Raw genomic sequence first — 26,789 nt, 5'->3', positions numbered from 1 at the left:
CAGCTTTCTTTTGATTATCATTTGCATGGAATATTTTTTTCTATCCCCTCACTTTCAGTCTGTATGTGTCCCTAGGTCTGAATTGGGTCTCTTGTAGACAGCATATATATGGGTCTTGTTTTTGTATCCATTCAGCGAGCGTGTGTCTTTTGGTTGGAGGATTTATTCCATTTACGTTTAAGGTAATTATCGATATGTTTGTTCCTATTACCATTTTCTTAATTGTTTTGGGTTTGTTTTTGTAGGTCCTTTTCTTCTCTTGTGTTTCCCACTTAGAGAATTTCCTGTAGCATTTGTTGTATAGCTGGTTTGGTGGTGCTGAATTCTCTTAGCTTTTGCTTGTTTGTAAAGCTTTTGATTTCTCCATGGAATCTGAGTGAGATCCTTGCCGGTAGAGTAATCTTGGTTGTAGGTTCTTCCCTTTCAATACTTTATCATGCCACTCCCTTCTGGCTTGTAGAGTTTCTGCTGAGACATTAGCTGTTAACCTTATGGGAGTTCCCTTGTATGTTACTTGTCGTTTTTCCCTTGCTGCTTTCAATACTTTTTCTTTGTCTTTAATTTCTGTCAATTTGATTACTCTGTGTCTTGGCATGTTTCTCCTTGGGTTTATCCTGTATAGGACTCACTGTGCTTCCTGGACTTGGGTGGCTATTTCCTTTCCTGTGTTAGGGAAGTTTTTGACTATAATGTCTTCAGATATTTTCTCTGGTCCTTTCTCTCTCTCTTCTCCTTCTGGGACCCCTATAATGTGAATGTTGTTACGTTTAGTGTTGTCCCAGAGGTCTCTTAGGCTGTCTTCACTTCATTCTTTTTATTTGGTTCCGCGGCAGTGAATTCCAACATTCTGTCTTCCAGGTCACTTATCCATTCTTCTGCCTCAGTTATTCTGCTATTGATTCCTTCTAGTGTGTTTTTCATTTCAGTTACTGTATTGTTCATCTCTGTTTGTTTGCTCTTTAATTCTTCTAGGTCTTTGTTAAACATTTTTTCCATCTTCTTGATCTTTGCCTCCATTCTTTTTCCGAGGTCCTGTATCATCTCCACTGTCATTATTCTGAATTCTTTTTCTGGAACGTTGCCTATCTGCAGTTCATTTAGTTGTTTCTCTGGGGTTTTATCTTGTTTCTTCATCTGGTACATAGTCCTCTGCCTTTTCATCTTGTCTGTCTTTCTGTGAATGTGGTTTTTGTTCCACAGGCTGCTGGATTGTAGTTCTTCTTGCTTCTGCTGTCTGCCCTCTGGTGGATGAGGCTATCTGAGAGGCTTGTCCAAGTTTCCTGATGGGAGGGACTGGTGGTGGGTAGAGCTGGCTGTTGCTCTGGTGGGCAGAGCTCAGTAAAACTTAAACCACATGTGTGCTGTTGGGTGGGGCTGGGTTCCCTCCCTGTTGGTTGTTTGGCCTGAGGCGACACAACACTGGAGCCTACCTGGGCTCTTTGGTGGGGCTAATGGCAGACTCTGCCATGGCTCATGCCAAAGAGTACTTCCCCAAACTTCTGCTGCCAGTGTCGTTGTCCTCATGGTGAGCCACAGCCACCCCCCACCTCTGTAGGAGACCCTCCAACAGTAGCAGGTAGGTCTGCTTCTGTCTCCTATGGGGTCACGGCTCATTCCCCGATGCGCACACTGCTTTGTGTGTTCCCTCCAAGAGTGGAATCTCTGTTTCCCCGAGTCCTTTTGAAGTCCTGCAATCAAATCTTGCTAGCCTTCCAAGTCTGATTCTCTAGGAATTCCTCCTCCTATTGCCGGAACCCCAGGTTGGGAAGCCTGACGTGGGGCTCAGAACCTTCACTCCAGTGGGTGGACTTCTGTGGTATAAGTGTTCTCCCGTTTGTGAGACACCCACCCAGCCGTTATGGGATTTGATTTTATTGTGATTGCGCCCCTCCTACTGTCTCATTGTGGTTCCTCTTTTGTCTTTGGATGAGGGGTATCTTTTTTGGTGGGTTCCAGTGTCTTCTTGTCGATGATTGTTCAGCAGTTAGTTGTGAATCCGGTGCTCTCGCAAGAGGGCGTGAGAGCACGTCCTTCTACTCTGCCATCTTGAACCAATATCCTTCCCCTAAGGGATTTTAAAATGAAAAAGTTTGTAAATAGTTTATTTAAAATTTGTAGATAAGGTTTCCCACTAATCATTTGCTTTTGTTGTTGAGTGGAACAGTTTCTGTCTTTCATGCCTTTGCATATTCATGCCCTGCAGGATCCCAGGTTGGTATCTGCTTCTCAGTACTTGGAAGATGTGTGCAGGGAGCTTGGAGGAGACTTGTGCCTCTGAGGGTGATGGGAAGAGAAGAAAAGCAGCATCCCCTAAGCCCCTGCTTAGTGACTAAGAACCATCACCACTTGTCACATTAGGCAAAATACTAGTTATTCTGTATCTGTCTCTTTTTCCTGACTCGCCAAGATCAGGAATTATCAAGTTGTTTTCATTATTATACTCATCTCAGCAGAGTGCAGTGTCTCACACACAGTGAACCCTCAGTGTCTTAGCAATTAGAATTTTTTTTTGAATTTTATTTTATTTTTTTTTTTTTATACAGCAGGTTCTTATTAGTCATCCGTTGAATACATACTAATGTATATATGTCAATCTCAATCTCCCAATTCATCACACCACCGCCCCCCCGCCACTTCCCCCCTTTGATGTCCATATGTTTGTTCTCTACATCTGTGTCTCTATTTCTGCCCTGCAAACTGGTTCATCTGCACCATTTTTCTAGCAATTAGAATTTATACAGCCTGTTTTCTGGAAGTTTGTCTCCTCCTTTGACAGAAGTGTTACCACCCTATTGCTTTACAGCCTGATGTAAAATTAAAACAACTTATCACACATACACAGACACACACATAGACTTATATTTGTGCTTTCAGTCTTCCACATACATAGATGCTGTTATTTGATCCTCAAACCAATATTATAAAGCCATATTATTTTCATCTTGCAGATGATGGCACAGAAGCTTGGAGATATGAATTGACACATCCCAAGCTTCAGTAGTTGATGAGCAGCAGAATCAATTTGGAACTCGACCTCATTTTTAGAGGTTTTTCTTCTCTGCCACACAGCCAGTTGCCGGACGGACCTCCCCAAATGTTGCTTCACTGTTATGGATCTCACTTTCTAAAATCAGATTGTATTTATTTTGAAAGAAAGCCAACAAGCACACAGATAGGCAGTGAAGACACATCCAGATCTATTTCCCTCCCACTGCTGACTCTGTATCTTTTAACTTAAAAATATAGGTTGAACACATTGAAAGAAATGTTGAAGAAGTTGTTTGACTAGAGGCAGGAGGTTTTCACATGAGAATAAGGGGCCCAGCAGGGCTGAGGAACTCAGACTTGCTTTTCCTTCTGAGATGGGAGACAAGCTGCCTACATCTTTTCCTACTTTGACCATTGGTTGTCAATGATTTTTATCATCTTGCCATATTCAGAGTGGCTCATAGATTCAAATATTGTCCCAGTTCGAAAGGACTAGAGAAGAGTAAACTATTTGGGTTATTTACAGAAGACACTTCTCAAACTTTAATGGGTACCATATTGCGATTGAGCATGTTACTATCATGATTAAGCAGCTCTGCTCTATTTGGGCTTCTCTGTGGATCTGTTGGGGGTGGGGTGACTAGAAATATACTTAGTCTGCTTGTGCTGCCATACGGTCATGGTGCTTTTTCACCATATCTTTGGAAAGTGACTTAGAGGTGCATGGCTGGGGAATGTGTTGGGGACTGCTCTCCTGGGACAGATAATGTCAGACACAAATCTGTGTATCAACTTTAAAGCTGCCAACGTGGTGCTATGTGTCAACCATTCAGCTCCTGAATTCTTGGCAAAAGAACCAATAAGTCAAAATCAAATCTGCTTCATGAGGCATGCAGATTGCCTGCCTGTTAGAGCACACATGCTCATTCAGTTATGTGTGAATAAGGAGGCTCTTTGTCTGTTAGTTATGCTTCAGAATCAACCTGAAGCTCTAGGCAAGTGGCTGGTAGAAGGTGGATAGATGACTAATGGAAAGAAGAAGAGTCATTGTCTTGGGGTTCTTGATACGTGATTTAATAATCTGAAATACAGTATTATTCAGCCTAGTAACAGAAACTACTACATCTGTGCTGTAAGGGTGACAGTTACATGAGTCACTATCATATTTTTTTTTAAAAAGTAACTCAACCTATTAGGAAGCTTGGATGCCACATCTCCACATGATGATGCTGTAAACAGGATGGCTGCGCATGAATTCTGATGGAAGCATTACAGTCAAGTCTAACGACTTATAGTCACAGATAGTGACTATAAGTAGTATATGAGTAGTGTATGTGTAAGCCCAATGCATATTCACTGTACACACAATGCAAATTGATGGAAGAAGAAGAAGAAAAACTTAGTTCTAATAGACAATGTATTCTCTGTAATATGCCATCATTCCTCAATAGCATGAGGGGTTTGAGAATTTTATTGTGTGTGGGGCAGCTTCTTGCAATAGACCTGTTGAGACCTCTGTCTGTGATACCGTGCAACACTTGTTGGGGGTACACTATTTAATTTGGTATGTTCCATCTATTCAAATAGGATAATGATGTTTCGTTTTTGTTTATAGAGATAGAGAAAGACAAAAAAACTTACAAGATAGAACGACCCTAAAGTTGACTTTCATCTTCCAGTCTTCTGCAGGGCTGGAATCAGACTTTGCAATACCAGTAGCATCTGCTTCAGGCATGAATATCTAGGGGGAGGAAAATCACACCATCTTCCTTCTAGGCTTTTCTTGCAGTCTTCTACAGTGGTTATAATTTTATTTGTGATGGCAGCCATTTGCCTTTCATTCATTTCTCCATGGTGAAGTCAGGGCTGGTCAACTGAGAAGTAATGACATTAGTGTTCCACACAATGTCTTCTCTCACTTCTTGTCCTCAGAACTCTTGTCAGGGCTCCTGCTTTGAGGTGGGACGTGTGGCAGGTGCTGACCATAGATCTCCTCTCAACATCTGTGTGGTCACAGTCGAGGTTCTACTCTGAACCTCAATATTCTTATCTATAAAACGGGAATGATAACAGGCTCATTTGTAACATATTTTTTTAAACATCTTTATTGGAGTATAACTGCTTTACAATGTTGTGTTAGTTTCTGCTGTATAACAAAGTGAATCAGCTATATGTATACATATATCCCCATATCCCCTCCCTCTTGCATCTCCCTCCCACCATCCCTATCCAGCCCCTCTAGGGGGACACGAAGCACTGTGTAACAGAGATTTACTCTATCAGTGGTTCTTAACCTGGACCACATGGAGTCTCCCAGAAAGTTGAATGCAGGTGTAGTTTGAAAAAACACTTCAGATGGTTCTAAAATGTACCTCTCCATCCTTGCGTGATACAAATCAGTGGTGCTTAGACGGTGGGCCCACCTGGGAATTTGTTAGAATGCACTTTCTTGAAACAGAAACTTCGGAGGTATGGCCCAGGAATCCATTTGTTAACCAATGCATTACTTTCATTTCCACGCACAAGGAAGTTTGAGGATCACTGCACAGATGTGGACCAAGAGTGTAGTCTCCTGACCACCTGTGTCAACATCACCAGGGAGCATCTTACAAATGCAAATTCATGGACCCTGCGTAAAATCTACTGAATCAGAATCTTTGGGGCTGAGGCGCAGAAATCTGTGTTTTTATAGGTTCCCAAGGAAATTCTAAAGCATGTTAAAGTTGGAGGAAACCATTGTTCTGTATGCCTGGACCCTAACCAGAGACCAGTCAATCGCTTAGGGTCTAATGTGTAGCCAGGATTGAGAGTTACTGGACTAGATTATCTTTAAGGTCCTTCTAGATTCAGGTTCCATGATTTTCACATACTTGTGCTGTTTCCCTAAACCTGCATTTTAGCTTTCGATCCATAGCATATTTCTCAATCCACACGAAGCTTATTTTGTGCCACACAGCCCTTGGCCTGCTGTTCATTCATGGTAGGCATCTAAGATATCGTCATTGGCTAAATCTAGCACCCTTTACAAGACTAGGAGTTAAAAACAACAGATGCAGCCTGAAAAGCCCATTTCTAAACCCAACAATCAGAAAGACTTGGTCCTGATACATGCCCACTCCTATATCCAGGCATCTGGACTTCATCTTTCTATTGCTGTGTTGAATAACACTGACCTTCAGGTTTCACTTACTCAGACATTGTTTGCAACAGATTTGGAATCATTCTCCTTACCACTTCCAATTTTTAAAAAAGCCAGAGTCAATGGGCAACTGGCTTCAGAGGCCAGGCCAGTAGGAATTGTTTCCTGCAGCTTCCAGACCTTCATCCTAATGATGAACACCTGTGCTAGCTAGGTCACATTGACACTGTTTCCTGGCAAACACTGGTTTTCAGGTAAACTCAACGGACCCTAATAGCACAGGTTTTTAACCTAAGGTTTAGGCTGGACCAAGTGACATCAAACAGAGAGCAGCCAAGAATGAACTGTTGTAAGTGACAACTTGTCTGAAAAACAGTTAACGAAAAACTTCAAGAGCTGCATGGGTTTCTGACAGATTGGCAACTCTCTTTGAGAAAGAAACTCTCTTCCACTTCCCAGATGCATAGCTTGCGGCTAAGTCATCAGGAATAAAATAAACAAGGAAACATGAGAGGGAAAAACAGCACCCTGTAGCATCCTTCAACAGTGTGAGCCAAAGCTACTGATGCAGTTAAATAGACAACAATCCTTTGTGTTTGTTTTCTATTCACTGAGGTTGCCAATCCAAGCTTTCAGAGGACTCACGCAATTAAAGGCAGGCGGGTTCTGGGGGAACACAGGAAAATCCAGACCAAAACAGTATTTTGATGTTTAGATTGAAATCTACTGTTGGCTAGGAAAGGGGTATTTATTGTGTCTGAAGACAATGATAGTATTATCCACCCAGCAATTATGGTCACAAAGCTGCTCAGATAGCCGCAGGCTGTTAGAGAGAAAGGACCAAGCCTTCGTCTGCAGCATTGCTGGACTTTTTGGTTTCGCCTGGTTCAATGGGCTGTGAGCTTTCGCTGGTGTCATCAAAGGGGTGAAGAGACTTGTATGCTGCTTCAGGCTGGAGGACATGTGTCCCATGGTCCTTTCTGGAAAGCCACAGATACTCAGACCCAGAAGTGCGGTCATGAGAGGATTTGCCAAATGGGGTGGCCCAGTTACAAAGGCACAAAATGTCTGGGTGATTCTAGGTACATAGAGCAGATACAAAGTCCAGTGGAGAAGCCGGGCCAACTGAGACTTCCTGGGGCTCTCTGCTGATCTGTCTAAGCCTGTTCCGTTCTGGACTTAGGATCGCCTTCCTGTTATTCTGGCAAACCAGAACCAAAGTCATTCTCCTAGATTTTGGGCATCCCATCTTTTATGGGTCACAGCTCTTCCTGGCCTTTAATTTCCACTGATTCTACCCGGGTATCTGCTTTTCTCTTTAATGCTAACTATTCTACAGTCCAGAGCTCTTTGGTCTCTCACATAGAGTAGGTAATGCTTCTAAACATCTCCACCAGTTCCTAGAAGTCAGGATGTATCTCTAGGTGGACCACACTAGATGTATGTTGTAGTAGATTGTACACCCTAGCGGTTGTATGTATTAGTAGATGATATCTAATCATATACAGAGTATGAGGCCAGCTTTCCATGTGTTCTGAGGAAAGGGCAGGGTCTCCTCAATGGGCCCAGGAATGATACCACCTCATATGCAAGCACCAGCACTGAAATTGGTGGATTATACGATTCCAGGCAAACTGTGAACCTTTTCTGGGGTTTCCTGTTTAATGACCTTTAAAGCAGGAAAGAAAATAAATGCTGCCGTAGTCTGCATATTGTTTGATTTAGCCATGTTCTTTTATGTGGAGCAATAAAATGCTACTGATGTGTGAACTTCAATACTAATGCAATAATGAGCCTTGGATAAACCCGCCACCATCCCCTAAAAGACATGGAAGGGTGTGTTCACATATCAAGGATATATGTTCCAAGCTTTTGAAGGAGCTAGGACTTCTGGAAAATCAGAAAAAAATTCAACCATTGGAGCTCCCCCTAATTTTCCTGACAGCCAGGTTTATCATGGAATGCTGATTCTCAGCATTCGGGTCTTCCAGCTAGTTCCTCTGAGCCTCTTTGGTGACCACTTTGCAGGGGAAACCTAGAGGTTAACTAATAAAGTTTCCTGAAAGTTGACCTGAGCCAACTGAAAAAAAGTCCTGAGATGGTCTGAGCATCTTTATCCCTTGTTCGGAAAAAAGCTCTGTGGTTCACTATTAATTCCTATAGCTCTTACAACTCCCATTGGGATTAATATTTAATAAATAGAGCAGTTGCCTTTTAATTTCATTATAGAGAAGCTTCAATAAAGTAGAATACTGTGTTATATTGTAATGAATGACAAACACTGGTGAATTTTCATTTAAAGTCAGCAAGTTGAACCAAGCAGTTGTTTTGTAATTGGTGGACCATCTCAATTTAATGAACAGTAACTATAAACATATTATATAAATGCCAGGCATGCAGAAGGGAAGCAGAGCAAAAGGCTAATTACTGCCCCACTAGGCTTTACTATCATCAAAGAGGGGACTGTGTTTTGTTAATTTTTCCTTAGGCAACGCCCAGAATAATCCAGGCAGGTAGTGAGTATTCAGTGAATGCTTGCCAGACTGAATGAATTAATAAATCAATGTTTAGAAGAGTGTTTTCCTTTAGAGAAAAGGATGCAGCACGTTCCTAATCGTGGCCACCTCTCAGTGGATCATGGACATATTCTTTTCCTTTCCTAAATGCTTATAATAGTGATCCTTAAATTTGAGCTTGCAGCAGAATCACCTGGGGAGTTTACAAAACACAGATTCCCCAGCCGCACTTGCAGTGTTTCTCATTCACTTGGTCTGAGGCCCCGAGAATCTGCATTTCTAAGTTCGCAGGGGGTCTGATGCTGCTATTCTGGGTACTACACTTGGAGCATCATTGGCTTCTAACATCTACCTGCACTGCCCCTGTGGCAGTTTCCATTTGCTCATCTACAGGTGAATTCTTCCCTAGAGCACAGATTCTCACACATAGGAAGCACCTGGTTTCATAAATGATCACAGCTGGGGTGAGGGAGTGTCCATCCATCGTTACTGTGTGCCTTAATGGCTTTGGTTCTCAGGGACCCGTCACCTATGAAGGGCAGCAGATCCAGTTTTCTGTTAGCCTTTTATTTTTTCTTCTTACTTCATGTGATGAAGAATTGCCATTCGAGGCCTACCCAGACATATATTCATTTCTTTGGGAATCTGACTTTGGTTGTTGCCAGCGCTGCCCACGTAGCTGTAGCTGTGTGTCTGATTCATCGCCCTTTCACACAGGGTGGCTGTGAGGATAATAAGAGCACCTGTTGCCATGAGAGCCTGCCAGCGGTGTTGACTCTCCACTTTCGCATGTAATATTTTTGTTCCAATTAAGTCTCCCTGTCTGTATTTGCTTTAAGTTACAAACTGTCTGTTGATTCTGGGTGACTCTGGATACAAATGATTATGCTGGACATGGACCTTCTATTCCTCTTGTAAAAATATGAAGAAAACATCCTTCTTTATGTAAACAGTGGATAAAGCAGCCGTGTATTTTGATTGGGTGATTTGTTTGCTTTTCAGTAATGGGCCTGGGCTGTAAGCCCTCATCAACTGCGTCTCATCTGGCTTCTTTTCTCAGCAACAGCACTGATTGTAGACTAGTATTTTTATTTTAAGTTTTCATTGACATATAGTTGATTTACAACATTGTGTTAATTCTTTCTGTACAGCAGTGTGATTCAGTTATATATATATGTATACACACACACACACACACACACACATTCTTTTTTATATTCTTTTCCATTATGATTTATCACAGGATATTGAATATAGTTCCCCGTGCTGTACGGTAGGACCCATTCCCTATATACTAGTGTGCATCTGCTAATCCCAAACTCCCACTCCATCCCTCCCCCACCCCCCCTTCCTCCTGACAATCACAAGTTTGTTCTCTACGTCTGTGTGTCTGTTTCTCTTTTGTAGACAAATTCATTTGTGACATATTAGTTTTTTAACTTCGGGGGTGCATACATGGGCAAGAGAAGAGGACAGAGCTAATTGACTGATCTAGTTTCATAGCTGGGGGAGATTACAACCTTGGCCCCATTACCCACATTCACTTAGCAAAGTTTTAAGATTATATTAAATGAGCCCAGTCTGTGGAAGTTTTCATCCAGACACCCTAGAGCTACTTACACCTGCTGGTCTTTTCTCTCCTTTCCAAATCTGATTTATTCTTCAAAGAAAAGTTTATTTCTCTCTTCAGTGTCTATTATGAACTCTTGGGTATTACTGACTCAAGACATTCATTTGGCACTCCCATTACATACTGCTGTGTGATGTCCTGTGTATTGTTATTTAACTTCTTATCTGTATAAATAATGCCTCCTCAATTAGATAGCAAACTTATTCACTTGTCTTTTCTTTCAGAACATAATTATTTAGCATCTACTGTGTATTATAAGGCACCACAATTGATGCTGGAAGAATACAGAGAAGCGGAATATATGGTCTTATATTCAGACTTCAGGAATTTATGATCTAGTGGTAGAGCCAAGCTGTACACACACTTACCCCCACTCACAAATACCATAAAACAATAACTTCCATTCACAACAGGATATCAATTAGGAATGCTGTAGATAGGGCCTGTGTAAGTCTTTGTTTTTCCCCTGGGCTTACACAGTTTTTATAAACAATAGGCACTACATACACATTTATTATCTTCATGTCTACGTAAAGTATGCCTTTTCTTATTAAACATGTTTATATAATTTTCTTTGGGGGAGTGGGGCGGTGGGCAGACCTATCATCGTGAAGCCCAGCATAATTTTCTATCTCCTTTGCCTGTTTCTTCATCATATCACATCCCACATGATCCACTCCTAATTCCTAAAAAAACATGTTTTTTTGAGAGTCACTGTGCTCTTCCTGCCTATTGAATCTCTGCTTCATCTTCAAGGCCCACCTCAACTGTCGAACCCTCTGAGCAGCCTTCCTAAACATCTAGAAACAGAGATATCTGTTCTCACTTTCCTGTATTCTCGTAATCACTTTATATGATTACACTAATTATATACTTTTTTCACTAGAAGGCAATTATGTACATGCCTGTTATGCTTATTGGACTCTGAGTTCCTCAGTGTTGAGGAACTTGTCTTATTCATATGAGTATCTCTAGCATTTTCTAAGACAGTGTATCTAGTCCATAACTTACTATATCTTTGTGGAATGAATATGTGAATTCATTTATTAAATAAGTGTGTGAATAGACACCTAGGCTGAAAGCAATAAATCAGTAAATATTTGTCGGACAAATGAATGGATGATAAATAAGTACAACCGTGCCACATACCTTGCTGCAGACTTTCTTCTGATCGTATTTTCATGTTGTGATGGAGATATATTTGAAAGTATCCCATCAATAGCAGTTCAGAGCTCAGCCCAAATGTGTGAAATTCATCTCAAACCCAAATATGCCTGCTTTTGTTTTGATGCTTTTCAACCTGAATATAGAGCAAGTAACATCAATCCTGGTTCCAATTCATAAGGGTAGCAAAGAATGTAAAATATAGAACTGTGTTGTGCTAAAAATGGTGATTTTGAAATCAATTAGTGTCGGCAGACTAAGAAATGCGCCTAACTTCTCTAGAACATTAAAATTTCCTAAACAAAACTCCTTATGAACAAAGTTATGTTTTAGGGGAAAAATAGAATCTGGTCAGTCAAAAAATAATAAAGTGTCATAAACTTGTCGGTCAGACTAAATAAAATGCATATATATCAAAAGTGGATAAATTCTGGTGGCTCTTGGAACTCATAAGAAAGGGATATTATTTAGGAAAGTTTACATTATTGGGAAAGTTAAGTAGAATGTCATCAATATACCTTCCCAAAGGGTGTACTGTAAGTCTGACCACATTCATGAATTTACAAGGCATGGGACATGGTGGAATCAAACTTCCCCATTTCCCCACCTCTATGAAGCATTTTCATCACCCAACTAGTTACATTTCAGCTTGGAACCCCTTGCTTTTGCGACCCCCAATATAAAGATGGGGTAAAATTCATGTTATGACCACTTAATGCCTCCGAACAAAGGTGACCTTCATCAAGTCAACTGGCAATGTAGAAAGCCATTCCAGTACCCTAAGGAAGTCCCCGCCAAGCTGTGACTTAAACATTTCTGGGAATTACTGACTTAGCTGACTCTGTCTACAGCTGCCTTTACAGCAAAGAATTGCTGAAAATGGTCCCTTCCTCTGCATTTGTCTTTTAAAGATTTTTCTCAGGTCCATTAATCCATATGGACTCGGCAATGATAATTTGAGGCTTTAATTGTGAATGCTGCTCTAAGTCCTAGAGCACTGAATTATGCCTATTTACCAGGAAAAGAGCAAGATTTCTGCAATTAAAACTTCACTACACTCAGCTTTAAGAAGGCTTAACAAAACTGGCCTGGTCTGAAGAGCTTCCAAAAGGGGATATAGCTTTGCTATCATAAATTAGTTTGCCCATTCTATAAAAGCATAAAATTGTTTCCTCTTCAATTATTTTTCTGATCAATTCTGTTTCATTTATACGGTGAAATCTCTTTTCGGGAAGGAAATTCTAATTTATTTATTAATTATAGGACATAAACTTTGACTTAAAATGGTTGACTTGCAATCATCTTTTGGAAAACAAGTGTATTCCTTGTCAAGGATTGCTTGTCCAGTTCAGGGCATGTGGACATATCTGACTGGGTACCACTTTAGAAATCCTTTTAGCTTTGGGGTTTTGTTCGTCCATATTAACTGAAATAACTACTTGACATTAATGGTGTATATGGCAGAGTTTACCTTGGAGGAAGGAATGGGTGATAACTTACCCTCTGGACATTTTAAGCAGTTTTGGAACTGTGCATCTAGCCTTGTTTGTTTTCAGTGATCAGCATATTCCATTTTATAGGCAAGAATGCATTTGAGTAGGTGATGTGTAGACAAGGGCCCCTGAGGCCCATTTTCCACTTCCTGAAGTTCGTTCTACCAATTGATTTTACCCATTGTATCTGTTGTCTTTGTCGTACTTTCTATTCTCTCTTTAAGAACCCCAGAGAAGTCACATCAATCTGTGACTTGAAAATGTCAAGGAATTATTATTCCACCTCCTCTTTTAAGAGCTGGCTCCAGTCCCGAATCTTCCTACAGAAAGGTTTTGTCTTTTTACTTCTGTCTTTCTTTTATAAAATAAGCTGATTTTTTTCCCGTTGCCTTTTACATTTTGAAATGTGTAACTAACGAGACTAATTTCCCCATCTCCTTTTTTTCGCACTTCTTTATATACCATACTTAAGGACTAGAATCATTATTAATTAGTTAATGTTTGTAAAGACTTTGCAGGAAAGAATTTAGTGATAATAGGGAGAGCACAGAAAACTTGGGCTGCTGGTAGGAGGAATACTAATGAATGTTAATCCTGAATGCTCACATAGTGCCTTTTGTCTTCAAAGTGGTTGAAGGAAGTACTAATTAATTATCATTCTATAGGATTATGATAAAAACGGTATAGTCAGTATCCAAGTGTGCCTGGAGCAAACACAGAAGCTCGGTTACTGGCTACAGGCTACACTGATGATATATGTGCTTCGTGTGCAGAGAAAGTGACATCAGACGGTATCATCAAATGGAAGGATTTGGTTAAGGAAACGGACACATTTGATCATATGTGGCCGTTACTTTGGATACTGCTCAAAATTTGGGGTGTGATGTAAGTACAAAGAAAAGCTGGCTCATAGCCTAGGAATCAGAAATTAGATTCTGAAGAAAGAGACATTGAGAAAAGTTTTGAGGATGGAGAGGAAGCATTTGGCTATTTTATTTTTTGAGAGTTTCAGGAAAATATATTTCCTAATACTTTTAAAGCAAACACATTAAAAAAAAACTTTCAGCAAATTATAGGAAAGGCTACAGGTAATGTTTTTGCTGGGAAATATGTTGTAAATAAAAAAGTAGATGGGCTTCCCTGGTGGCGCAGTGGTTGAGAGTCCGCCTGCCAATGCAGGGGGATACGGGTTCGAGCCCCGGTCCAGGAAGATCCCACATGCCGTGGAGCGGCTAGGCCTGTGGGCCATGGCCGCTGAGCCTGCATGTCCGGAGCCTGTGCTCCGCAACGGGAGAGGCCACAACGGTGAGAGGCCCGCGTACCGCAAAAAAAAAAAAAAAAAAAAAAAGTAGAGAGAAGAGGCATGGCAAGGTACAGATACAAAAAGACTTGAGAGACATATCAATTGCAACGTGTGGACCTTGTTTCCATCATGATTCAAACGAACTATAATAAATATTGAGAAAAATATATCAATACAAGTAAGCCTGCAAAAGAATGCTATTATGGCAGTGTATGCAGGTGGGCCAAATCTGGGGGCATATCCTGGGTTTGTCTTTGTGTGTCCTTGCCTCCTGGGGAACCGTCCCCCTATGAAGGAGACAGAGCCAAGGGAAAGCTGACCAGCCCTGATTCTTTTTACTTCATTCCAGTGGTTTCAAGTTTTCCCTCATTGCTGTCATTCAGAGGGCAGCCCACCCTGGGGCTTCTTGAGGGTCTAGGATCATATCCAAGAAACTGGTTATCATCCCAATTATGCTCTAATTCACCCTTAGGGTGTATTTTAACCTCTCTCTTACATTGATCAAAACACATGGGACAATTTTTCGAGAGGAGACAGTATAATAGAAAAGTCCTATTTATTCTTCTTGACTCCACTCATTTCCCCCACATTCTTCCTGATTGTTCACTAGACTCTGTAGAAGACTGATGAGAAGCAAATGAAACAGAAAATTCTTCAGGAAAGATCAACCGGGGGGGCAGGGAGGAAGCAATGCCTTTGTATTTTTTCCCAATGTTCAAAGCATACCCCTTCCCTAAATAATGCATTTACTGTTAATTCAGTAACATAGCTCACGCTTGAGAAGAGCCTTCTTGCCAACACTTGATGTCCATCTTTGTGCTCTTAAAAATGGGCCCCCTTTAATGTATATTTGATGACTGTGCTGTGCACTGAGAGATGAGGCATTATTTGGCATTCTCTGTGTCACTAGACATTATGTGGAGCTTTAGTCATTGACAGTTAGTAAGCATTGACCCTCACTGTGATTTACACTGTATTTCACGGGCTCCAGATAGCTATTTTCTGGAAGAACAAAAGTATTTTCCAACAGGCCAGTTCCTCTGAGTAGAGGGAAGATTCTCCCTGACTTTGGGGGGTAGGAAGAGAGATCCTTGAAGACAGAGGTACAGTGACGCATGAACTTATCAGGCAAAAATATGGGGCCAGTTCATTATTTCCCTGCTATCTGAAGACATCATTTATCATGTATTAAGGAGGGCGATGATTATGTTCATCATGTAGAGTCTTAATACATTGGAAACACACAGACATCATTAGGCAACTCATCCTTCCATGGGTCAGGCTGACTGTGTTTTGTTGAAGAGGATGGGTTAGTACTATGAAGAACAGTCATCCTCAGGGGATGATGGCAAGCCTTAGACACTTAACCCGAAAGATGAGTATAAGTGATGTATTTTGACCATATCCCTCTTTCCGCCTAGACTGAACACTTCTGTAATTCTAAAAATGTTGAGATCATATTTGCATAACTGTGAAATTGGTAAAGGAAAGAGTCTTTCCTAGAGCCTACACAGAAAACCTGTGTTGTTCTGTTACTCTCGCCATAATGCAAAAATAAAAAGAAGAATGATTGTCCCTGATCATTAGATTGGTAAAAAATAATGGATAGACTTCTACTTTACAGCCTGTGGTCAAGATTGCAGTTGTCAGTTTCCCTCTAAGCTGGGACAGCAATACTGCTGACTCTGGACTCTGGTTGATGGTCCGCAGATTCTTACACAGCTCGTATTGATCCTCTACATTTTCTGTGTCCTTCCGATGGAAACAAATATTTAAACATGATAAAGGTGGTAGATAGCCCTGTCACTTTTTATTCTGTCTCTCCTTTGTAACTTGTATGTTTGTAAACGTCATATAGTATCTTGTAAAATTAAATCAAAACCAAAAAAATGCTTTACAGTTTGAATCACCCTAGAAGTTTATTCCCCAAAGCCCTTGAGAACCAGCTAGGTAGAGTCATTGCAATTTAGAACAGTCTAAACTAACCATTATTTATTTTTTTTGTTTAATGAACCCCTTGTGTGAGTCTGTGTATGTCTGTGTGTGGTTGAACTTTCTGCCAGGTTTTCTTCTTACTTTTAGATGGATACCTTCATTGGGAATCACCTCAGTCCTTGAAAAACCACCATGTTGTATTTTTTCTTCATTTTTCCTACTAGATTGCTAACCTTGATTACTGTGATCTTTTCCAGCTATCACTCTCCATAGTTTTTTCCTTTAGGAACTTTTGGTGACACAATTGCTACTCCTGAAGCTGGTGCTTGATAAGTAGCAACCAGTTCTTTTTGCTGTGTTATTGCCGTCATTTACATTCCCAGAGGTTGGGACTGACCTGTCCTGGTCCTTTCCTGCAGTCAGTGTTGTTTATGGTCAAGAGTCGAGAGAAGCTTTATATCTTGACTTCGAAAATAAAGAGCTTTCCTGGTATAAATATGGGATAGTTTTACTGGAAACATAGCAAAATAAAGAATGAGAGTGAGGTGGAATAATTTGATTCTGAGGAGAGATAAATGTACATCAGATATGTTATTAGGTGTCCGGGTCAAAAAGAGATCTTTGTCTTTAAGACCCAAGTCAAAATACACCAAGAAGCTGGCCATACTCCAGTTACTTCCTTGATGTTGATTTTCTGAGTGTCTCTAAACATTCATGCCCTCATTCATAAGACCTTATTAAAACAGAACTGTTCTTTAATGGTTTCAACTTTGTATGCTCTCTTTCAATTAGATTGAAAAAATAACTCTTCAGGATAGAAACTCCTTTTCCTTTTCTGTTCGCTCATCTTCTGCCATTTATTTATACATGAACAATATACAACTTGCTGAAGGAATGGATGAATAAGTGATAAATGAATAAATGGTTCAGTGTGAAGGCAAACATTTCAAAAGTTTCCCCAAAGTCAAAAAATAATACATTTCTAGAAAAGAAATTTCTTTATTTCTAATCTAATCGTGTATTCTCTTTACAGCTTCCTCTTTAGATCTTTTATACCAAGTTTACTCAGGGCCTACATTTCTGTGGAGGCCATATTTGGAAAGCAATAAGACAAATTAAAAGAACATCATTTTAGTTTATTTTGTCTTTTGCCTTATTCTGTTCAAAGCTACCTTCTTGATTTGCATACTCTCAATTTAATGTGGTTAAGATTTAAATCCAACAGACTCATTTAGGCAAATTTTATATCTCCTTGTAAATCTTGGCTGTTTTTTTGGGAAATAAATGTTAATAATGTCTTACAAAAATATATTTTTCATCTGGTAGGCTTGTAAAAAGTACACAAACCACTTAGGATTCATTATAAACTACATAGTCACAAAACTTTTATGACATTATAAATAATATACAAATATATTATGCATATAGTTTAGAAGGTCTATGTGGCAACAATTTAGAGATTTTTAAAAAACATCTGAAATGAGATTAGATTCAAAGCTAATTGTTTATATTGAAAAGTAGTTAGAAGATACTTTAATTCTTTTTTTAAAAATTTTTTCCTACTTAGGGAGCTTCTACAACAACAAATGCAGAAATCAAAATGCATGAAGAATTATGCACTGAAATTATAAATTTTGAATTTTATTCTAGAACATAAGATGTCTTTTTATTAGCCCCTCTCAGCAATGAGAACTCCTAGTGTGGACAATAAAACAACTGGAGCCTGCAAATTAATTTATATATAATTACACCCCAGGTTCTCAGACACTCGGTTCAGATGAAGAAGTTGACTGCACATTGATACTGTTTGGATGTGTAGTTTGTTATTTAATATTTCCTCTGAAGCATCAGACATCTACAGCTTCCAGAGAACTCTGGATTTACTATGTCATGTGATTCTAGTAAAAATATAGTTTCATACCCTAATCATTCCTCAGCCTAACTGATCACTGTATCAAGTATTGGACTTCCTTTTATTTCCCAAACAATTGGGCACTTTGTACTAAGTTTGTAAAAGTGTCTATAAGGAGCCCTTTTCGTTTGAAACTTCCAAGTTCTCTGTAAAAAGCAGACACAATTATTTTCGGGAGTTTGGGGACTGTTATTTGTTTTCATTAGGTTGAATTCTAATGCTCATGTCATCCTTATGAGATAGATCTAAAAGCAACTCATCTTTGTTCATTAAGGTCAAATGAATGTCTTGGGATCTAGCCCCAATGACAATTCTGAGTTGTTATTGGCACAAAGTACTTCTTGTTACAGAGAGAAATGTTTTGGTTCATTCTTTCAGGAAAGGGTTCCAGAAAGCAGCAGTCAACTTAAAACAGCAGTTGACACATTTCCTGGGCTGTAGGAATGTGTTATATATTTCATTTGCCTTGCACTGCCTCACCAAAAGAAGATTCAGGTGCAAGGCAAATGAAATATTTAACACATTCCTACATTAGAGGAAACATACACGTTAGCAAGTAATACTATGGTACCTGCAGTTTTAAGTGGCCAGACTATTCTAGGTAATTGATTCCATTGTGTATGAGAGTGGTCTGTAGACAGTGCTAATCAGCCACAGTTTGTCACAATAACTTCTGTATGTATAAACCTTTACACATTCGTAAAATATCGAATTGAACCGTATGAAGTTGCTGATACTCAACTGTTTTTTCTTAACTTACAAAACTGGAATTTCATGTAGTTCAATCTCATACTTCCACATTTATCAGTCCTCTTTGAAAGGCCGCCTGCCACGGTCAGAAGCACATTGGATTTAGAGTCAGTGGCCTGGGTCTGTGTCCCAGCAGTGCCACTCGCGTGCTGGGTGACCTTTACAGATCCTTCAGAGATTGAGCAGTGACATGTGTGAACAAAGAGAAATCTAATTCATGAGATATTTAGCAGTGTTTCGACTAACAGTTACTAGATAGAGAGGCTTCTTCACAGTGGTCATGTGAGGGCAGGGAGTGTTATAATGTATACAAAAAACAATTCAAATATGAGTAATTATGAATACTATTCCTGATCATCAATAGGACACTGTCAGGTTGGAAGGGCAGGCACCATTTATCCTCATTTTATAGTTGGAGAAAATGAAAGAGAAATTCAATAAAGGCTTTGATTCAGTGGCTCAAAAGTAGAGTCTAAGCCTCTAGATGCTGTTGCTTTTTTAAGGGTACCGTCTGATGACTGTCTTAGTGTTAAATAGCTAGAGATACTACTCCAACGGATTACAGTAGAGTTACCAAGACATCCCAGTTAGTCAAAAGGCCCAGCTCAGTAATGCTACATCTTTGCCTTATGAAGACATGAAGATGTGGGCTACCTGAAAACTATTTCTTTCAAAATCTTTGTTTTTCCTCAAAACATGTATTAGTTATCAAACACTGGAAGAAACAAAGATGGCTTTCAGCAGGATGGTAAGTAAGCTGGTTCATCCAAACAACAGAGGGTTATTCAGCACTAAAAAGAAATGAGCTCTCCAGCCATGAAGACATGGAGGAACCTTAGATGCATGTGACTAAGTGAAAGAAGCCAATCTAAAAATGCTGCATACTCTACAATTCCAGCTATATGACATTCTGGAAAAGAGAAAACTGTGGAGATAGGAAAAAGATCAATGATTGCCAAGGGCTGGGGGTGGGGGCGAGTAGGCAGAGCACAGAGGATTTTTAGGGCAATCAAACTACTCAGTATGATACTATAATGTTAGGTACATGTCATTATAAATTTTTTCAAACCCATAGAATGTACAGCACTAAGAGTGATCCCTAAGGTAAACGATAGACTTCGGGTGACAATGATGTGTCAATGTAGGTTCATCAGTTATAACAAATGTACCACTCTTGTGGAGGATGTTGATAATGGGGGAGGCTGTGTATGAGTGGGGAGAGGAGGTATATGGGAAACATCTATGCCCTTAACTCAATTTTGCTGTGAACCTAAAACTTCTCTTAAAAAATAAAGTGTAGGGCTTCCCTGGTGGCGCAGTGGTTGAGAGTCCGCCTGCCGATGCAGGGGACACGGGTTCGTGCCCCGGTCTGAGAAGATCCCACATGCCGCGGAGCAGCTGGGCCCGTGCACCATGGCCGCTGAGCCTGTGCATCCGGAGCCTGTGCTCCGCAACAGGAGAGGCCCTAACAGTGAGAGGCCCACGTACCGCAAAAAAAAAGTATTAAAAATAAAAACTATTGAGAGCTTGAGGCTTTTTCCATATAAGGAAAGCCTTCACATTGCAGTCACGAGAGCCACCTGGAAGGGTAGTTGTTATCATTCCTATTCTATGGCTGTGTAACAGCCTCAGTGAGGTTTGAAGTACCGTCCCTGAGGTCCCACAGATGGGAGTGGGACAGCTTAGAGACAAGCCGACTCCATCCAGGTCAAAAGTCTGTGCTTCTGCTGTTAAGACATTATGTTTATTCATCTTGGACTTCGAGAAGCTCACAATGCTAGATGGTTGATTTGGGCAATCAAAATATTTATACACAAAACAGAATCTTATTCTGCAGTAACAGATAAAGCAGATGAGAAAGATCAAAGCTGAATATGGTGAAATTCAATGTATAATATTGGATGATAGAGCAACTGCTGAGTTAGAGAATACAATTTTCTTATAGACAGCTTTCAGAAAAAGCCTCAGCTTTAATCTTACTATGCTTCAAGCCCCCTGCACCTATTTAAATTGTATTTTGACTGGTCCTAGGCTATATTCTAGAAGGGTAAAGTAAGTTCTAAAGAAAGCCAGTTTACTTTGGAATTTCTATGTGACATTCCCCATACTTACCTACTTACTATAATTTCCCGTTATACTCTGAGCATTAAATTGCCTTTATACATTTTTGAAGCTATTATGACTTGCATGCAGTGCTCAAGGATTTCATCAAAGATTGCTTTAAGAGAATTCCTATGGATCTCTCTAGGATGAATTCCCACTTTCATTCAATTTTACTGTCTCTCTGCGCCAAGATTGTGAAAGAACATGGTACCTCTCAGGAGGTCTCCATAATGCTACCGCTAGGTTGAAGATGGCTTGGTCCAGCTGTGGCATGGATAGAGGATGTTGGACCCTGCCTGAAGTAAAAGCAGGTTACTCTGAAACTCTCAGTACCTGGGGCAACCAGTGCTCTCTGGACTCAAGAGTAGAGCCTTGACTAGTTTCCCATTCTTGTTAATGGGAAGATGTTCCCAGGTCTTTGGACACTTTCCCTTACAAAAGTGTTAATTCACTGTGGGGTCTGCCTGCTGACCTGAGGTTGCCTCTGGCTATGTTCAGCAGCTCTGGGAACTTTCCTTCTTTCTTTTATTCATGATGAATACAAAAGTACCCAATACTGTGGATCCAGCATCAGACTGCCTAATGTTGAATTCAGATTCCTCCACATGTTAGTTAAATGACCATGGGCAACTTTCTGGGCGCCTGTGTCTCCATCTGTCAAATGGAGATAATAGCCTACCTACTTGATAGGAATTTCATGAAACTGAATAGATTAATAGATGAAAAATGCTTAGAACATTGGGCTTACTTGTCCAACCTTGTTGACTAACCTTTCACAACTGAACACTTATTCTGTAGCTATATCAGACCCTAAATAGTCATGCATTCAGCCTCTGCTCAAAGTGTCCTATTGGCTTGGAATTCCCTACTCCACCTCCACCTGTTAAAGTCTTACTCATATTTCAAGATCCAACTCAAATACCACTTCTCCCTTGAAGTACTTCCTCTTTTGTGCACCTCAAGCTCTTGTACTGTAATAGCACTTGTACTGTAATATATAATGGCACTTATGCATACATAAATAAGTGTATAAATGTATATAATTACACTTGTATGTGTCTAAATGAGTAGGTACGTGTGTGTGCATTGTGAGAGTGTCTATGATTGTGTGTTTGTATAGGTATATGTATTTATTTATTTCTGTACTAATTTATTTAGCTGTCATTCATTACAATTTACCTTGTTAAATAGGGAATATAAGGTACAAAGTCCCTGACCTCAAGAATTAAACAGAAGGAAGATTTTTTTTTAGAGGTAATATATGCTATGATAAGTGCTGAAATAATTTGGATGAGATACAAGGAACATCTACTATTGTAAATGTGTGTATTTATAGAGACATATATTTACAAATATACAACTGAAATTTGATGAAAAGCCAAATTTCTAAGATAAGTTCCAGAAACAAATTTTATTTCAGAACCAGTCACAGCAGTAGGTTTTAAATAATAAGAAGTCAGGCATTCATTTTTACATACTTTAACAGAACCAAGCACTGTGCCCCAAGGTTTTCACCCCTGAGTACTACAGGGTTCAAAATTTAAATTTGTTGGCTTTCTCATTCTGATCATCACTTGCTTTCTAAGTCGCTCCTAAACTTTTCACATTTCTTTGATACACTTTTTTAACTGAAAATATTCTCCATAACCTTTACAAAAAATAAAGGTTTTTTTTGTGTGTGTTTCTTCAGCAGAATCTTTATTTATTTTTTTTTTTTGCATTTAATAGATGATAACTTCATGTCCCTTTTTCTGGGATCAATGTGTCTGACTTGTCACATATAATTTTAGAAGACCTGATTCATCCAGATTGAATGAAATGGAATGGCATCGTTACCATGAACTTATGCACAGACAATTAAACTTATTATGCTTTTTGAGTAAGCTCCCTAATAGATTGACTTTACCTACATTGCATTATTTGACATTTACCATCTCCGTTGTCTTCAGTAGGTCTTGGCAGGAAAGTTGAGTTTGTTTAGGGTTTTATAATTTCTTTTTCATGAAAGATCATTGCCTCTGTTTCTCTGCTTTAAAATGGTATGTCCACATTACCCAGATGATTAGTAAAGAAATTGGATAGAGAACCCAAAACCATTCCCTGAATAGCTTATGCTAAGAAGCATGCAAACCTCATAGTTTTAAGATGTTATTTCTAGCCTGGCTCTTTATACTAGAAAACAAAAAGAAAACAGCCAATGATTATTTAGTGCAAACTGGACCTTTCACGTTTTCTATAGCCATGTCTAACTGATTGACATTAATATAAATAGCATGTATGATATGATCACATGGTGTAAAATTACTTTGGTCTTTCTATTTTCCATCTCTTCTTCTGATTGCAAGTATAAGTAGAGAGATTTATTTTTATCAAATGATAATAGAAGTTATTTCTTGGTATTAGCATATGGATAATTATTTTTGATCTCTATTGACCCTCTGTTCTGATAGTTATTTTATATATAACAAGCATGTTATTTTTTGTTTATTCATTCTAACAAAATTTAGTCTACTGTAGCTCTGTTTGGGGTTTTTACTTAATTTGCCTCAAAGAAAAAAAAGAAACATGCTCCTTTATAACTTACTAATGTAGATTATAGGCATGGTTCTGGGCTTTAGCATTTGTAGCATCCAGTTTTGATGCAATCCTGAGGGAAGTGTTCGCAAGTTTCAGTGTCTTTTCTCTGTAGAATATCACTCTTTTACATTATAAGTATATAAAAAGCCATGGATATTTATGTACAGACATGCATACTGTTGGTAGGAAGATGCTCCTCAAATAGAATGATTTGTCATTATACACACATGCATCTGTATGCTTAAAAATAGCCATTTATATTTATCACACACCTTTCATCTGTTAGTTACTTGAAGATACAATTTCCTTGGTTTTAAACCCTTTCCTCTGACTTGAAATGGTTTTGAAATGAGACTTTAATAGGACTTTTCTTTACCTTGACTCAGAGCTTTCACTTGCTTTTAGCCTTTTTTATTCCCCATCCCATTGACTTGCTATCTGTGAGCGTAGAATTCTCTCTGCCTTCCTGGCTCTCAAATGGCCAGAGCAGGTGGGTCAGCCCGTCTCTGTCTTCTGAGTCCAGCAGGATTCTCCCCTCATCTTTAGTGGGAGAACAGAGTGGTGGATGAACTGCATAGGTAGCTGTAAAAAACAAGAAGAGACCCAGTCTGCACAGCATTTCCAATGAAACCATAAGACTCCCGCAAGGTGGAGAGTATTTGTATGGTGTGATCACAGGAACCTGCATGACTTACGGGCCTTTGGGGAATTCTGTATTCATTTTTATTAACTTTAATTATAGGAGTACTATAAAAATTTCTCATTCTGTGTTGCATGAAAAATGCAGAAGTTAATTGCTCCTGACATTTAATTGGTTTATGCTTCTCTCTAACACAATCTTGGGCTGCAAGAGACGGGAAACTAGTTGGCATGTTTCTGTGATTGCCGAGGATTATATACCAAGAAATTAGTCTTTTCGTTAGTTCTAAGCGGTGAATTACAAATGCAATTTTAGAAGTGTGGGGAGAGAAATAAAATCTGCGCGTCTGCATTCTACATATGATAACAGACCCACAAGGGCTTCCCCAAATGCTTTGTCTGACTTTGCCAGAATTGCTGAGGTTTTTACGTTATCATTGTACGTGTTTAAAAATGACATATTTTTATACCTTTGAGGATGTGTCAGGTTGTTTACAGCCCTGTTACAAGCCATCTGGACCCTTCATAACCTTTTCATATATTTTTTTCAAATATCATCTCATCTGGCATAAAAAAGCATAAGGTGCCTGGCTGTTCCCAATTATAATATGTGATGGCTTGAGGAAGTTGGCTTTCAGTGTGGCACAGTGCCCCTCGTGTCAGGAGTGGTGAGAATCTCTGGAAAGCATCCATGTACTGTGATGTGTTCTGAGCTTCAAGGGAGAACATGGTAAGCAAAGTACCAAAAGCCGATGCTAATTTCCATTTGACACACAGTTATGGAGCAAGTACCATAAGCAGGACACTGTGCCAGAATCATAGGCTGTGTCCAGGTGAAGGCGGATGGTAGGTCAGAGTCCAGTAGGTCTGTGTCTTTATTCCAGTCTTACCCCTAGGTTCTTCATGACATTTTTTTTTTCCTTAGATTCCATATATATGTGTTAGCATATGGTATTTGTTTTTCTCTTTCTGACTTACTTCACTCTGTTTGACAGACTCTAGGTCCATCCACCTCACTACAAATAACTCAATTTTGTTTCTTTTTATGGCTGAGTAATATTCCAATCTAGAAACAACAAATGCTGGAGAAGGTGTGGAGAAAAGGGAACACTCTTGCACTGCTGGTGGGAATGTAAATTCACACAGCCACTATGGAAAACAGTATGGAAGTTCCTTAAAAAACTACAAATAGAACTACCATACAACCCAGCAATCCCACTACTGGGTATATACCCTGAGAAAACCATAATTCAAAAAGAGTCATGTACCAAAATGTTCATTGCAGCTCTATTTATAATAGCCAGGACATGGAAGCAACCTAAGTGTCCATCATCGGATGAATGGATAAAGAAGATGTGGGTGACCTGCTTTGAGTCACATAGAGTGATATCGGTGGTAGAGCCAAATCAGGCTTTGTCGACTGAAAAAAAAAATGCACGTGTGAATTGTGAGTTAAGTTTTATTTGGGGCAAAATGAAGACTGCAGCCCAGGAGACAGCATTTCAGATAGCTCTGAGAAACTGCTCCAAAGAGGTAGGGGGAAGGTCAGTGTATATGTGATTTTGGTGAAGGGGGAGTACATGCAGTCAAGCACATATTTTTGCAGAAAGTTTTCTGCTAGTCATGAGGAGAAGACGTCACCATGAAGGATTTTAGTGCTTTTCTAGATAACGCGGAGATGCAAGAATTGAGCCCATAAAGTCGTCTCCTGAAAATACCTATCTGAAGATTTGTTCTGCCAGTTTTTGCCAGAGCACAGAGTGCTTCATTCCTGATCTCCACCCTGAACTCCTTTCAGGGGGTGTTGAAGGTCAGCAGCTGCAATGGCTCATAATTTGATCCTTGTAGAGGTAAATGGCAAGTACCATTTTGTAGGTGACAGCTTTGATGACTTTTTTTCTATTTTATTTTTTATTCAAGTATACATGATTTACAATGTTGTGTTAGTTTTAGGTGTGCAGCAAAGTGATTATTATATCTCCATATTTTTTCCGATTCTTTTTCCTTATAGGTTATTACAAAATACTGAGTATAGTATTTTGTAATAACCTATACAGTAGGACCTTGTTAATCTAGTTTATAAATAGTAGCGGGTATCTGTTAATCCTAAACTCCTAATTTATCTCATTCCTGCTTTCCCCTTTGGAAACCGTAAGTTTGTTTTCTATGTCTATGGGTCTGTTTCTGTTTTGTATATAAATTCATTTGTATAATTTTTTTCGATTCCACATACAAGTGATATTGTTATGATATTTGTCTTTCTGTCTCTGGATTACTTCACTTTAGTGTGATAATCCCTAGGTCCATCCATGTTGCTGCAAATGGCATTATCTCATTCTAATCCAATACTCCAACTATGCTATTGGATCTACCAACTGCCAACTGCTTCTAAACTGTGCAAAGCCCGTCATAGTTATACCTGTCAATTCATAAAGGGAGAATAGGTGGGTGGGGAAATTGGAGTGGATCATCTAAGTGGAGTTCTGTCTAGACCTGTATGTGGAAAGCTTCCTTCTATACATCAAACCCAAGATCATTGTCAAAGTATCATATTAATTTTTAAATTTCTTTCTACTTTTTTTTTTCTTATGCATCTCTTATTACCTCTCTCATTCCCTGTTTTCCTTTTTTTTTTTTTTT

The 26,789-nt window shown here is 39.4% G+C and overlaps 1 protein-coding gene across 1 annotated transcript in view; it reads left to right on the top strand.

Annotated features, from left to right (window-relative positions):
- Positions 1-26,789, top strand: part of LOC137204225 (netrin receptor DCC-like) — a 549,964-nt gene that overhangs the window by 54,467 nt on the left and 468,708 nt on the right. The window lies entirely within an intron of this gene.

The sequence above is a fragment of the Pseudorca crassidens genome, chromosome 12, assembly GCF_039906515.1.
Source record: "Pseudorca crassidens isolate mPseCra1 chromosome 12, mPseCra1.hap1, whole genome shotgun sequence".
Lineage (NCBI taxonomy): Eukaryota > Metazoa > Chordata > Mammalia > Artiodactyla > Delphinidae > Pseudorca > Pseudorca crassidens.
This window is presented reverse-complemented; position numbering and strand designations above follow the sequence as displayed.